General features: G+C 39.5%; 2 pseudogenes; one reads left to right on the forward strand and one right to left on the reverse strand.

Moving 5' to 3' along the window:
* Window positions 1–1,853: 1,853 nt before the first annotated feature.
* On the reverse strand, window positions 1,854–2,835 carry LOC101572606 (annotated as a pseudogene).
* A 1,785-nt stretch (window positions 2,836–4,620) lies between these two features.
* Window positions 4,621–6,767, forward strand: LOC101568754 (annotated as a pseudogene).
* Window positions 6,768–11,204: the final 4,437 nt, after the last annotated feature.

Raw genomic sequence — 11,204 nt, forward strand, 5'->3', positions numbered from 1 at the left:
TGTTATGTTGAGCTGTAGGGGACTCAGGTCAACAATTTCTGACATTGCCAGTCAAGTGGAAGACCCAATACTATTATGGACTACTGGACTCTTTTAGAATATTTTGCTGAGATTACACACCTATAATATTCAAATGATGGAACTAAACAAAAAAGGGAATACAGATGAGTGTCCATTTTGTATCTGTGTATTCAAAATGGTTAGATAAATATATAGTTACATTCTCTTAATGAAGAGAGGGATTTGTTGTAACAGTGTTTGTAAATAGGATATCATGTCTGAATCTTGTACAGCAAATAACCACTAGAAAGAGAGTATGCAATGTGTTAATTATTGAAACTGTCCTACCAATTTGATTTGAAATTGTCTCATTGCTATTTGTTTCTCAATAAAATTATATATTTAAAAAAAAGCTTGTAGTACAAAAAAAATGTGCCTGCTTTGGCAGATTCAGGGGCTGGGAATTCAATCCCTGGGCCTGCTGTGTAGGGCCCCCCTCACCCCCTGAGAGTGCTGAAATGGTGATTGCGACTGGGCGTGGAGGTGCATGCCTGTAATCCCAGCGCTTGGAGGCTGTAAGCAGGAGGATTGATACAAGTCCAATCTACGTAGTGAGACCCTGTACTAAAACATCAACAACAAAAACTCAAAATAAATGAATATACTCATGATTGATTATTCAGATTATCTTCCTATAAGTATCACAGTAGACAAAGCATTCTGAAGATATTTCTTAAGATCACTATTTTTGTTCTTTACTGAGAAAGGCAGAACATATTTTATATTTTCCACCATATATGTTTTGTCCTTTTCTTAAAAAAACTTTTTTTATTGTTAGGAATCAATTTAATTTGCACAGGTGATCATGAAACCTTAGGTGATTTGATTTTATTAAATCTACTACCAGCCCATGACTTCAAATGTGTTAATGTTGAAAGGCGGTGCAAAACTGTCCCTTAACAAAACTGCTTACTAGTGGCAAACAGCACAAAACACTTATTTTCTTTTCCAGACGTCTTTCTGAATCATTGCTTTTCTCTCCCTTTCAGAGATTTAGTTGTGCAGATTGATGATGTCAAAAATCAATTAAAAAAAAAAGCAAAATAGAGCCTACTTTTAAAACATTCAAAAAGAATTTTATGTCAGTTGTTACTGCAGGGCAGGCCTAATAGCCCAGCAGATTAAGGTGTCTGCAAGCAGCCGCACACAGGGCCAGGGGTTCAATCCCAGGGCCTGTTGTGTTCCCCCTCCCCTCCCGGGGCACACTGAGATAGCAATTGAGACTGTGCATGGTGGTGTGTGCTTGTAATCCCAGCACTTGGGAGGCTGTAAACAAGAGAATCACTACAAGCCCGATCTAGTAGTGAGACCCTGAACACTCTATAGACCCTTCCCTAAAATACAGAAAAAAACCAAAAGATGTTACTGCAGAACTAGCTTAAAGAGAATACAGTAGAGAGACAGAATATACCTTTATTCTATAAATATAGGTTCTTTCCCCTACTCTCTGGAAGAAATATATTTTTTAGGGCATGGGTTATATAAAGTCGTACACACTGCAAAGACAGAAACAAAGAGGTTTGTAAATCCTTTATATTTCCAGCAGCTGAGACAATGCACCTCTAGCTGTGAAACCAGAGCCAGCCCCTCCTTTCCCTACTAGTATGAATTCATCAACAATTCAGAGATAAATGATGTCTAGGAGAGATCAGAAACTAATTAAAAGACTTTATACCTTGTAGAACATGGAACGGTGTCAGAAAATCTGGTAGGGAAATTTGGGACAAAATAAATAGAACAGGAGACCTAAGTTACATTTTGGTAACCTAAAATAGATTTACGGGCTTTCAACTTCATGTAGAAAAAAGCGATGTTGATTCTTGTGTCCAGCTATTAAGCAGCCCACAAGCAACAGTACTTGAATACACGACCATTTCTCTTTTAGCACGTTCTTTGTTTTCCTCTTCTAGAAGTTGTAGGCATGTGTTTAGTTTGATTATTTTCTGTCTTAATGTAGCTGCATCTACAACAGTCGTGTCATCTGCTGTTCCTTCAGTTGCTGCATCTGCATTTGAAATGCCATACATGGAATCACTTCTGACCAGTTGTCCATTTTAGCAAACGGCGTCTTCACTCATGGAGCGCTCTCTTTTTAGTCTGCCAACTGCCCGGATTTCATGACTTTGAGGGGTTGGAGAAGGTCTTTCTAAGTCCTGAAAAATCTAGCGGTCTCTCTCTCTTAGTGTAAGCACACGAGGTGGTGTTTTTAGTGCCAGAGGTTTTAATGTTTTTTTTCTTGTCAAAGTTTTATTGATAAACATATAGCAATGAGACAGTTTCAAATCAAATCGAAAGTACAGTTTCAACAAATAATAAACTGCATATATTCTTCTTAGTGGTTAATTGCTGTACAAGATGCAGACTTGTGATCCTACTTACAAACACCATTAGAAAAAATCATTCTATTCATTAAGAGAATGCAACTATATATCTATCCCAACCACTTTGAATACACAGATACAAAATAGACATTCATAGTTATATCCCGCCAGAGGTTTTAAAGGAATCGACTGAATCAGGTCAAGATCTGCTGGTCTTGAAAACGAAACGTCTTCATTATTTCTTGCCACAACAATCCTCTCTGGAACTTGCACTGCCACACGAGCATTTGGAATCCTTCTTAGAATAGTTGTTCCAGGTTAGCATTTGGTGGTGCGACTTTTAATTTTTTGGGACCCTTATTTGCTGACTAATACCTGTGATGTGTTCCATTTCATACTGCATTCAACTAATTTCTGCCATCGCAGCAGCAGTGGGAGAAGGAAACGCTGCCGCACTAACCAAATGTGTACCAAGTACTGCTTATTGTCTGGCACTAGCTGCTTCTGAGCTATACTCTAATCCTTAACTCGCTTCCGGTGCATGGGCTGGACTTGGAGCCACGTCAGTCCTCCTGGGCCCCCCGGAGCGGACGGGGCAGGGCCGATGCCCGCCGGCTCCCGGGTCTCTCTCAGAGGCCTACAGCACCCTGGGCGAGGCACCCATGGAGAGGCCCGCAGCGGGCTGGGACAGGAGCTTTGGGTCCGATTTTGCACCCACCATCATAGATCTCTTTTGCTTTCTAGTTTTCCTATTTTTGTGACTTTTAGCCAGTCTGGCAACAGTATTTTTTAACACTCTAGCAAGTTCTGACTAAGAAGAGGAAACCGGTGCAAGAGATCATTTAAACAGTAATGTTCTGCATTAAACATACTTCTGAAAAGAGCAAGAGGAAAAAACTGGTGTTTATAAGTTATTATGTTTTTCATACTTGCTATTTGTTGCATTAAAGCCAATTAGACCAAAAGTGTCACACGTCAGGTCCTGGGAACTCCACCCGTGCACCTCAGATCCTAGCCCGGCAAACTTTTCCGATGATCTTCACAGCATATGAACCTTGGTATAACACCTGATCCCCAGGGGCTGGGACGCAGAAGAAATAACAGCAGGCTTTTCTCTTCTTTTCTGTTTATTCCTAAATAATTTCAACTAATCTTCAGTTGCACAGAGAAAAACTTACTCTGAATTCCTGCCTGTGCTTGATCAAAAGTGTGAGAAAATGCTGTTACATTTAGGCCTATGAGCTATTTGAATTAATTTTATACTAAGTATGAAGTCAAAATTAAGTTTTATTCTCGCATGAGTAACTGCTTGTTCCAAAATGATTTATGAAAAAGACAACTTTTCCTCCATTGAAGCTTGTTAAAAATTAATTTTTAGCTGTATTTCTGGATTTTCAATTCTTTGTCATAGAGCATATGCCTATTCTGATATTAAGATAACATTCTTGGTTTCTGTAGCTTTAAAGCAGGATTTGAAATTAGGAGTATAAGTTTTTCAACTTTGTGCTTATTTTTCTAAAAATAGTTTTAACTACTGTGTTAGTCTGTATTTTCTAGTAAGAATCAATAGGATAGTTATATATACATGCATGAGAAAAGGCTTATTTACCTATTTATCAATGTATTTGGTACAGGGTCTCACTACGCAGCTCGGACTCATAGTGATCCTTCTGTTTTCAGCCTCCCCAGGCATACACCATGCCCAGACTATGTGCCTGGAGCCCAGGGGTGGGACAGGCTCATCTTTAGGTGCCAGGGATCAAGCCCTGGTCCCTGCTCTTACCTAGGCAGGCTCTTAGTCCATTGAGGACCAGGAACTTTGCTCCTCGAGACACCCACACATTTCAAACTATGACTCAAAGACATTGAAAGTAGCACTATTAATTCAAATGCTTACCAGGCTGTGGGGGAAAAGAATCCTTGTATACTGTTGGTAGGAATGTAAACTAGTACAACCACTATGGAAATCAGTACAGAGATTCTTGAAAAACTAAAACCACAAATTAATTTTTTTGACTTAGCTGTTCTATTTCTGGGTATCTTCCTGATGGAATAACCATGTTTACAACAGCACAATAAATCTTGGAAGTGGCCTACAGATGACTGGATAAGAAAATGTGGTATTTATGCACAGTAGTAGAGTACTACTCTGCCATCAAGAAAGATAAACTTGAATCATTTGTAGATATGAATACACCTTGAAACCTTAGTGTTGGCCCCCCCTCGCGGCGCGCCGAGGCCCTGGCCGCCACGCCCAGCTGCTGGCGGCGAGGAGCGGAAGCTGCTTGCGCGGAGCCGGACTCCGGTGTCCTCGAGCTCGGCGGGCCCCGCGGCCAGGGCGAGGCGCGCGGCTGGGGTGCCTGGACTCTGCAGCCCCGAGCTAACGGGCAGCCCTGCGAGAGCGGCGGCGGCCGCGCTGGGCGCCCTCGCGCCGCACCTCATGCCCGCTGCTCCCTGGCTGGGCATCTCAGAAATTATAGTGACGCTGAAACGGAAGGAGAGATTTTTAATTCCTTCGTGCAATATTTTGATGATAATTTGGTGCGAAAAGTTAAAGCAATGCCATTAGTTGAAGAAACTTCTTTGCTTGAAGATTCATCAGTGACTTTGCCTGTGGTGATAATGGGAAATGGACCCTCAGGAATATGCCTTTCATACATGTTATCAGGCTACAGACCATATTTATCATCGGAAACAATGCACCCAAATACAATTTTACACAGTAAATTAGAGGAAGCAAGACATCTCTCTATTGTTGATCAGGACTTAGAATACCTGTCTGAGGGCCTTGAGGGCCGATCATCCAATCCAGTTGCTGTACTTTTTGATACACTTCTTCATCCAGATGCTGACTTTGGAATATGGAAGGCTCCATGTTGACAATCAGCTTTGGAAATTGGATGGAGCTACCTGGACTGAAATTTAAAGATTGGGTATCTAGCAAACGAAGGAACCTAAAAGGTGATCGAGTTATGCCAGAAGAAATAGCTCGCTACTATAAACATTATGTAAAAGTCATGGGCCTCCAGAAGAATTTCAGAGAAAATACTTACATAACCTCTGTGTCAAGACTGTACAGAGATCAAGATGACAAGTGATAGTCAAGACAGAGATATTTCAACAGAGCATTTACAGATCGAGAAATCAAAATTTGTCAAGAGAAACTGGGAAATCAGAGGTTATCAGCAAATAACAGACGGTTCTCCTGTTCCCTTTTGCCTCTTTGCTGAGAATGTAGCTCTAGCAACTGGAACATTGGATTCTCCTGCCCATCTTGAAGTTGAAGGGGAAGATTTTCCCTTTGTGTTTCATTTGATGCCTGAATTTGGAACTGCTATAAGCAAAGGGAACTTCCATGGTAAAGTGGATCCAGTGTTAATTGTAGGTTCTGCAGCTGATGCAGTACTATGTGCTTATAATAGTAATATTCCTGTGATCCATGTGTTTCGCAGACGAGTAACTGATGCAAGCTTAATTTTCAAGCAGCTTCCGAAGAAGCTTTATCCTGAATACCATAAAGTCTATCATATGATGTGTACTCAGTCATATTCTGCAGACTCAAACCTTTTACCTGATTATACAAGCTTTCCTGAGCACCATGTGCTTTCCTTTATGTCGGACATGAAGTGTGTTCTTCAAAGTGTCTCTGGATTGAAGAAAATATTTAAGCTGTCTACAGCAGTAGTACTGATAGGTTCTCATCCCAATCTATCTTTTCTGAAAGAACAAGGGTGTTACCTTGGCCATAACTCAAGCCAGCCAATCACATGTAAGAATAATCATGTGGAAATAGATGCCTGTACCTATGAATGTGTTAAAGAAGCCAACCTTTTTGCATTGGGTCCTCCGGTTGGAGACAATTTTGTTCGATTTTTAAAGGGAGGGGCATTGGGTGTCACACGCTGTTTAGCTGTCAGACAAAAGAAAAAGCATTTATTTGTTGAAAGAGGAGGAGGAGATGGAATAGCTTAAAGCAAGTTTACAAATAATTTAAATGGACACTTTATCATTAAAGATTTTTATAGTGACTTTGCAGTGTACTGGCTTACATTTTCTGGACCGGAATTAACTGGTGGAGACCCTCAAGAGATAGTAACTTCATTTTTTATTGGCTACCAGAACTTGGTGTCCTGATTTATATTGTAATGTATCCAAAGTGTGTCACACTGCCAACTCAGTATACTTTAGGCTTTCTTAAACATTCTTTTTCTTCCAAAACTTTTTTGTGATCATTTTTTGTTATTATTTTTGATTCTAAAATAGTACGGCATGAAAGCTGTAAAAACCAAACAGGCCACCTTGCTTCTCAAAAAATGACTTAAGGACAAGTAGTATCAGCTTCATCCATAGTCTGTTAGAAATGAAGACACTACAGGTCCCACAGTATAATCAAAAACTATTCTTAAAAGAGCTCGAAGGGATAGATTTGTTCGTTAAAGTTTCAGAGATATGCTGATCTAAATGGTAATGGGACATAATGTATGCTGGGGTGGGATAAGGGTAGGAGGCATTTTCAACTCAGGTTTTATTTATTTTGAAATTATCACTTGTATAAATCTAATTTATTACCAAATATGATGGCCTTTTAAAAGTATTTTTATTGTTGAAAACTTGAAAGGTACTTCATATACTTAACTTCTAATAAGTTAAACATTCCAAAAATGTTCCTATGTACTGTGACATCCAAGAACCCACCAAGATGTTTTTTGGAGGTTTATTATCTCAACCAGCATAACATCTAATTTATCTGATTTGCAATTCAATAAATTGTGGATGAAAGTATTTATTCCTCTGCTCTGTGAACATTGAATTAATGTCACTGAAACTAGGTTTGGGGCATGAAAAGTACTGCTAAAGTTGTAATAACTATTTGGGTATTGTCAGAATTAAAGCTTCATATGCAATGTAACATTAAATTTTCTTTCCCATTCTAGAAAAAAAAAAGAAACCTTAGTGTTAAGCAAAATACATCAGAAATACAAGCTTAAATATCATATATTTCTGTTATCAGAAAACCAAAGTAAAAACAAAGAAAAAAAAAGATGGGTGATAGGAACTAGGGATAGATCTTCCTCAAATAAGAAGATTCAGAGATGAAGGGCATAGGGTGGGAGGGAGGGAAAGGGAATGGAAAATGAAAACTAAGGTGTGTTCTGTACATGTGCTATCCATCCACAAGGAATGGAAACATAATGTGCTGCAACATGTCCCAATAAAATCATGTTCCAAAAAGGTGTATGGGAAACTCTAGAATGGAATGTGTTTTCAAAATCTTTACTCTTTCACATGGGAAAACTCAAATATCTTTATTTTCTTGATGGAATCACTTGAACAAGTTTGTGGGAACCACAAGTTGTCAGACAAATTTTTCCTGCAGTAAAGAGTGAAAGTAGAGAACAAAGGAGGGCCACGGAAGTCCAGTCAGGCAGACACACAAAGGCTGGCTCTCCCCTCCCGCTGGAACTTTGTTTCTCTGACAGTCTGGATGATTTGGTTCTTTCAGATGTGGCAGAAATCAAGCCCGCTCTAGGCCACTTCTGATTTTTGTTGCTCACATTAACATATAGCTCCATCTATTTGAATTGGGGGGGAATACCTAGTACTATCTAAAATATTTATACATTCATGAATTGCCTTAATATGAAAGTTGTGTTTAGTGCAAAAAAGTTTGGTTACCAAGCAAAGTTGAGTGAAGCAACGCTAAGGCAATGGCTGAGGCACTGCTGAAGCAATTTGTGTGTACATGTTACCAGACCCCACTGGCTTCTGTTCGAAGTTATAATTACCACAACCGAGAGTATAAAATGCTTTTCTACTTTAATCACAGGTGGGCCAACTTCTGTATAGGAGCAAGCACAAAATAGTTGACAAGGGTGATATTCTGGAAAAGAATGACAGGAAAGGAATCCCATTCCATGTCCACTCCACTGAGGGCCCTTACTTCTTTAGCTTGCTGGCTATTGAAAGCTTTTGCTCAAGGGCTCTTGATTTCTGTGAATTTTTCTCTGAATAACACTAGTACTGAAAACTATTTATTGAACATTATCTGCTGTCTCTAATGTGTGAAATGGTTAAGATTAGAGATTTTGAGGTTGGGGCCTAGGGAGAAAGTGTTCCGAGTCTTATTAAATGATGGGCTGGGTCATCCTCTTCATCTTTTTACTTCCATTTCATTTCCCGTTTCCTTCAGAAGTGCTCAATAATGGAGACAGAAGTACTGACCATCTCACTTGAGTCAAATTTTTAAAAATAGTTTTTATAGGCCATCTTTTGCATGGAAAACGTAGTCAAAGGGCAGCATTTTTTTTTTTTAAACTCCCAGCTTCCTCTAGTGTTAAAGTGTTTCTGGAAAGTGATACTTGCACACAGCTGCAAGTTTCTCTCTTTAAGTCACACTCAACAATGTAATCCCAGCACGTGGGAGGCTGAAAACAGGAGAATCACTATGAGTCGATCTACTATGCAGTAGTCAGACCCTGTAGACCCTATACCAAATACATGAAAGAAGAAAAAAAATCACACTCAACAAGAGACTGGATTCCTGTGAAGTGGGGGCTATGTATTTAATGAAATCATACAACATTCTGCCACTCACTAGGAACTTTTAAACTTGACATTGTGAGAAAATTTAGAAATCACAGCTAGAAGAAAGTGGGGGAAATTTACCTCTAAAATTAGTTAGAATATTACAAGTAGTCATTTTCTTACTTCCAGGGTGGAGCCTGTTTTATTTTATGTGCTCATATACCATTTACCTATTGTCTAATATTAGTTAGATTTTCTCAGAAAAGAAGAAATTTATTTATTTATTTATTTATTTATTTATTTATTTATTTTTGGCTGGCTCAGCCAGCCCTTAGGGTGGGCCTGGCCCAGCATATGGTACTGTGGATTGAACTTTGGTCCCCTGCACCTGCCTAAGCTTGCCTAAGCAGGTGCTTTAGACCACTGAGCTATCTTGCTGGCCCAGGAAAAAGAAATTTGTGATCAAAAATTGAGTCATGTAATTGTGGAGATCAACAAAATCAAATTCTGCAGGGTAGAGATCTAAAAGTGTAGATGTGAGAGCTCAATTCTGAACTTGTCTGCCATTGAACCAAGAAGAGCTGATGATACAAATGAAACCCAAGGCGGACTGGTAGAAAACTTTTCATTCAGGAATGCCCAGCTTTTCTGCTCTTTTCAGGTCATCAACTGATCAGAGGAAGTCCACTCACACAATGGTGTATGGTCATCTTTATTTAAAATTCACTAGGGGCTGGGGAGATGGCTCAGTAGAATAAGCGCTTGACTGGCAAGTTCAAGGACCTGAGTTCAATGCCTAGTTCCACCAAAACACAAAACAAAACAAAACAAACAAACAAATAAAATTCACTAATTTAAATCTCAATCTCCCCAAATATGCCCTCATAGAAACAAACAGAATAACATTTGGCCAAATACTCAAGTACCCGTGGCCCCGCAAATGTTGACACATTAAATAATCATAACATGTTCTAAGGTAGAGAAATACACACAAACAAGCCAAATGGAAAACAACAACAAACAAAACCATGTGCTTGTGCATTTTTTGAGAAGAAAGCACTTCAGCCAGCATTGTCTGCCCTCTTTAATTGGGATTCTTGTGGTGTTTGTCTGGATTTCCTTCCCTGTACAGGAGAGCAGTCCAGATTTAATTGGTTGCTCTACTTGAGGCACTACCCATAATGCCCTTTCATGGCACTGATTCCCTCTTTCGCTTTATTCTATGTGGCTCTGAGATTCTAGAGTGGGCGCTTACGCTCAGATTCCCTTGATCAATATAAAAGGTATAGAATGGGAGGTGGGCTACTATTACGGCAAATGAATTCATAGATGATTGATCAGATTCCTTTCCTCTGACAATCAGAGTCATTGTTCCTCATCATGGGGTGATAAGTTGCAGGGCTTTGGGATCCTGCATCCCAGGAACTCTATTATTTATCTTTCTTTTTGTCCTTAGTTGGACAACATTGTAAATTCTGCTGGGGAAGTAGTATATGATCTTGGTGGAACTGAAAATAAAGCAGTTTTTCTCACACATTTCTTTCCACTTTAATACAGCTAAGGATGCACTTCATCCCATCCTGTGCCTGAGCTCCCCCTTCCTGTGCAGTCAGCAGGTATCTGGGGTCAAGCACTATGACATCCCAACAGTTTGTGCAATCCCACAGGCTCCCGATGTACTCCTCACTCCATCCTCATTAACAAACATCTGCCTTGTGTCAATCCTGCATGGCAACATTCCCAGATGTGTCACCAACAGATTCCTTCAAAATGAAGTGTTAATAGTATGTAACAGCTCTGTTATGCTTCTTAGATGAGATTTACACCTTACATCTGTTTTCAGCCTGGTTTTGCCTGCTCACATCTGTATTCCTATATTTTTCTTGCTAGTGTAGAAGGTGCATTACTTTTGTTCTGAGGTAAGATTTCCACCAGTTCCTCTTTCACCTCTTTTGAGTGCTGAATGCATTTCAGCCACAACCTTACCAAAGGCTATTTGAGCTCTGAAGGCAAGAACATGAACCCATGGCATCAGGAAGCTTTCAATTGAAGGGGAAGTCAGACATTTATGTATAAATCTATAACCCAAGAAAGTTTTAGTGCCATATTAAGTTACAAATTGCTTTGACAGCTTCAGGGAAGGAGTAATTAATTCTAGCTGGGAAGAAAGCTCCACTTTTACATGTTCAATTTACTAGTGCTTAAAATTATGAAAAATATCTGTCAGATAAAGATATGTCTGTTGAGGTACTCCTTGCTACTTATGCATTTAATATGCATTTGTGCCACCCAGGAGTC

Source organism: Octodon degus, unplaced genomic scaffold (genome assembly GCF_000260255.1).
Source record: "Octodon degus isolate 3935 unplaced genomic scaffold, OctDeg1.0 scaffold00014, whole genome shotgun sequence".
Classification (NCBI taxonomy): domain Eukaryota; kingdom Metazoa; phylum Chordata; class Mammalia; order Rodentia; family Octodontidae; genus Octodon; species Octodon degus.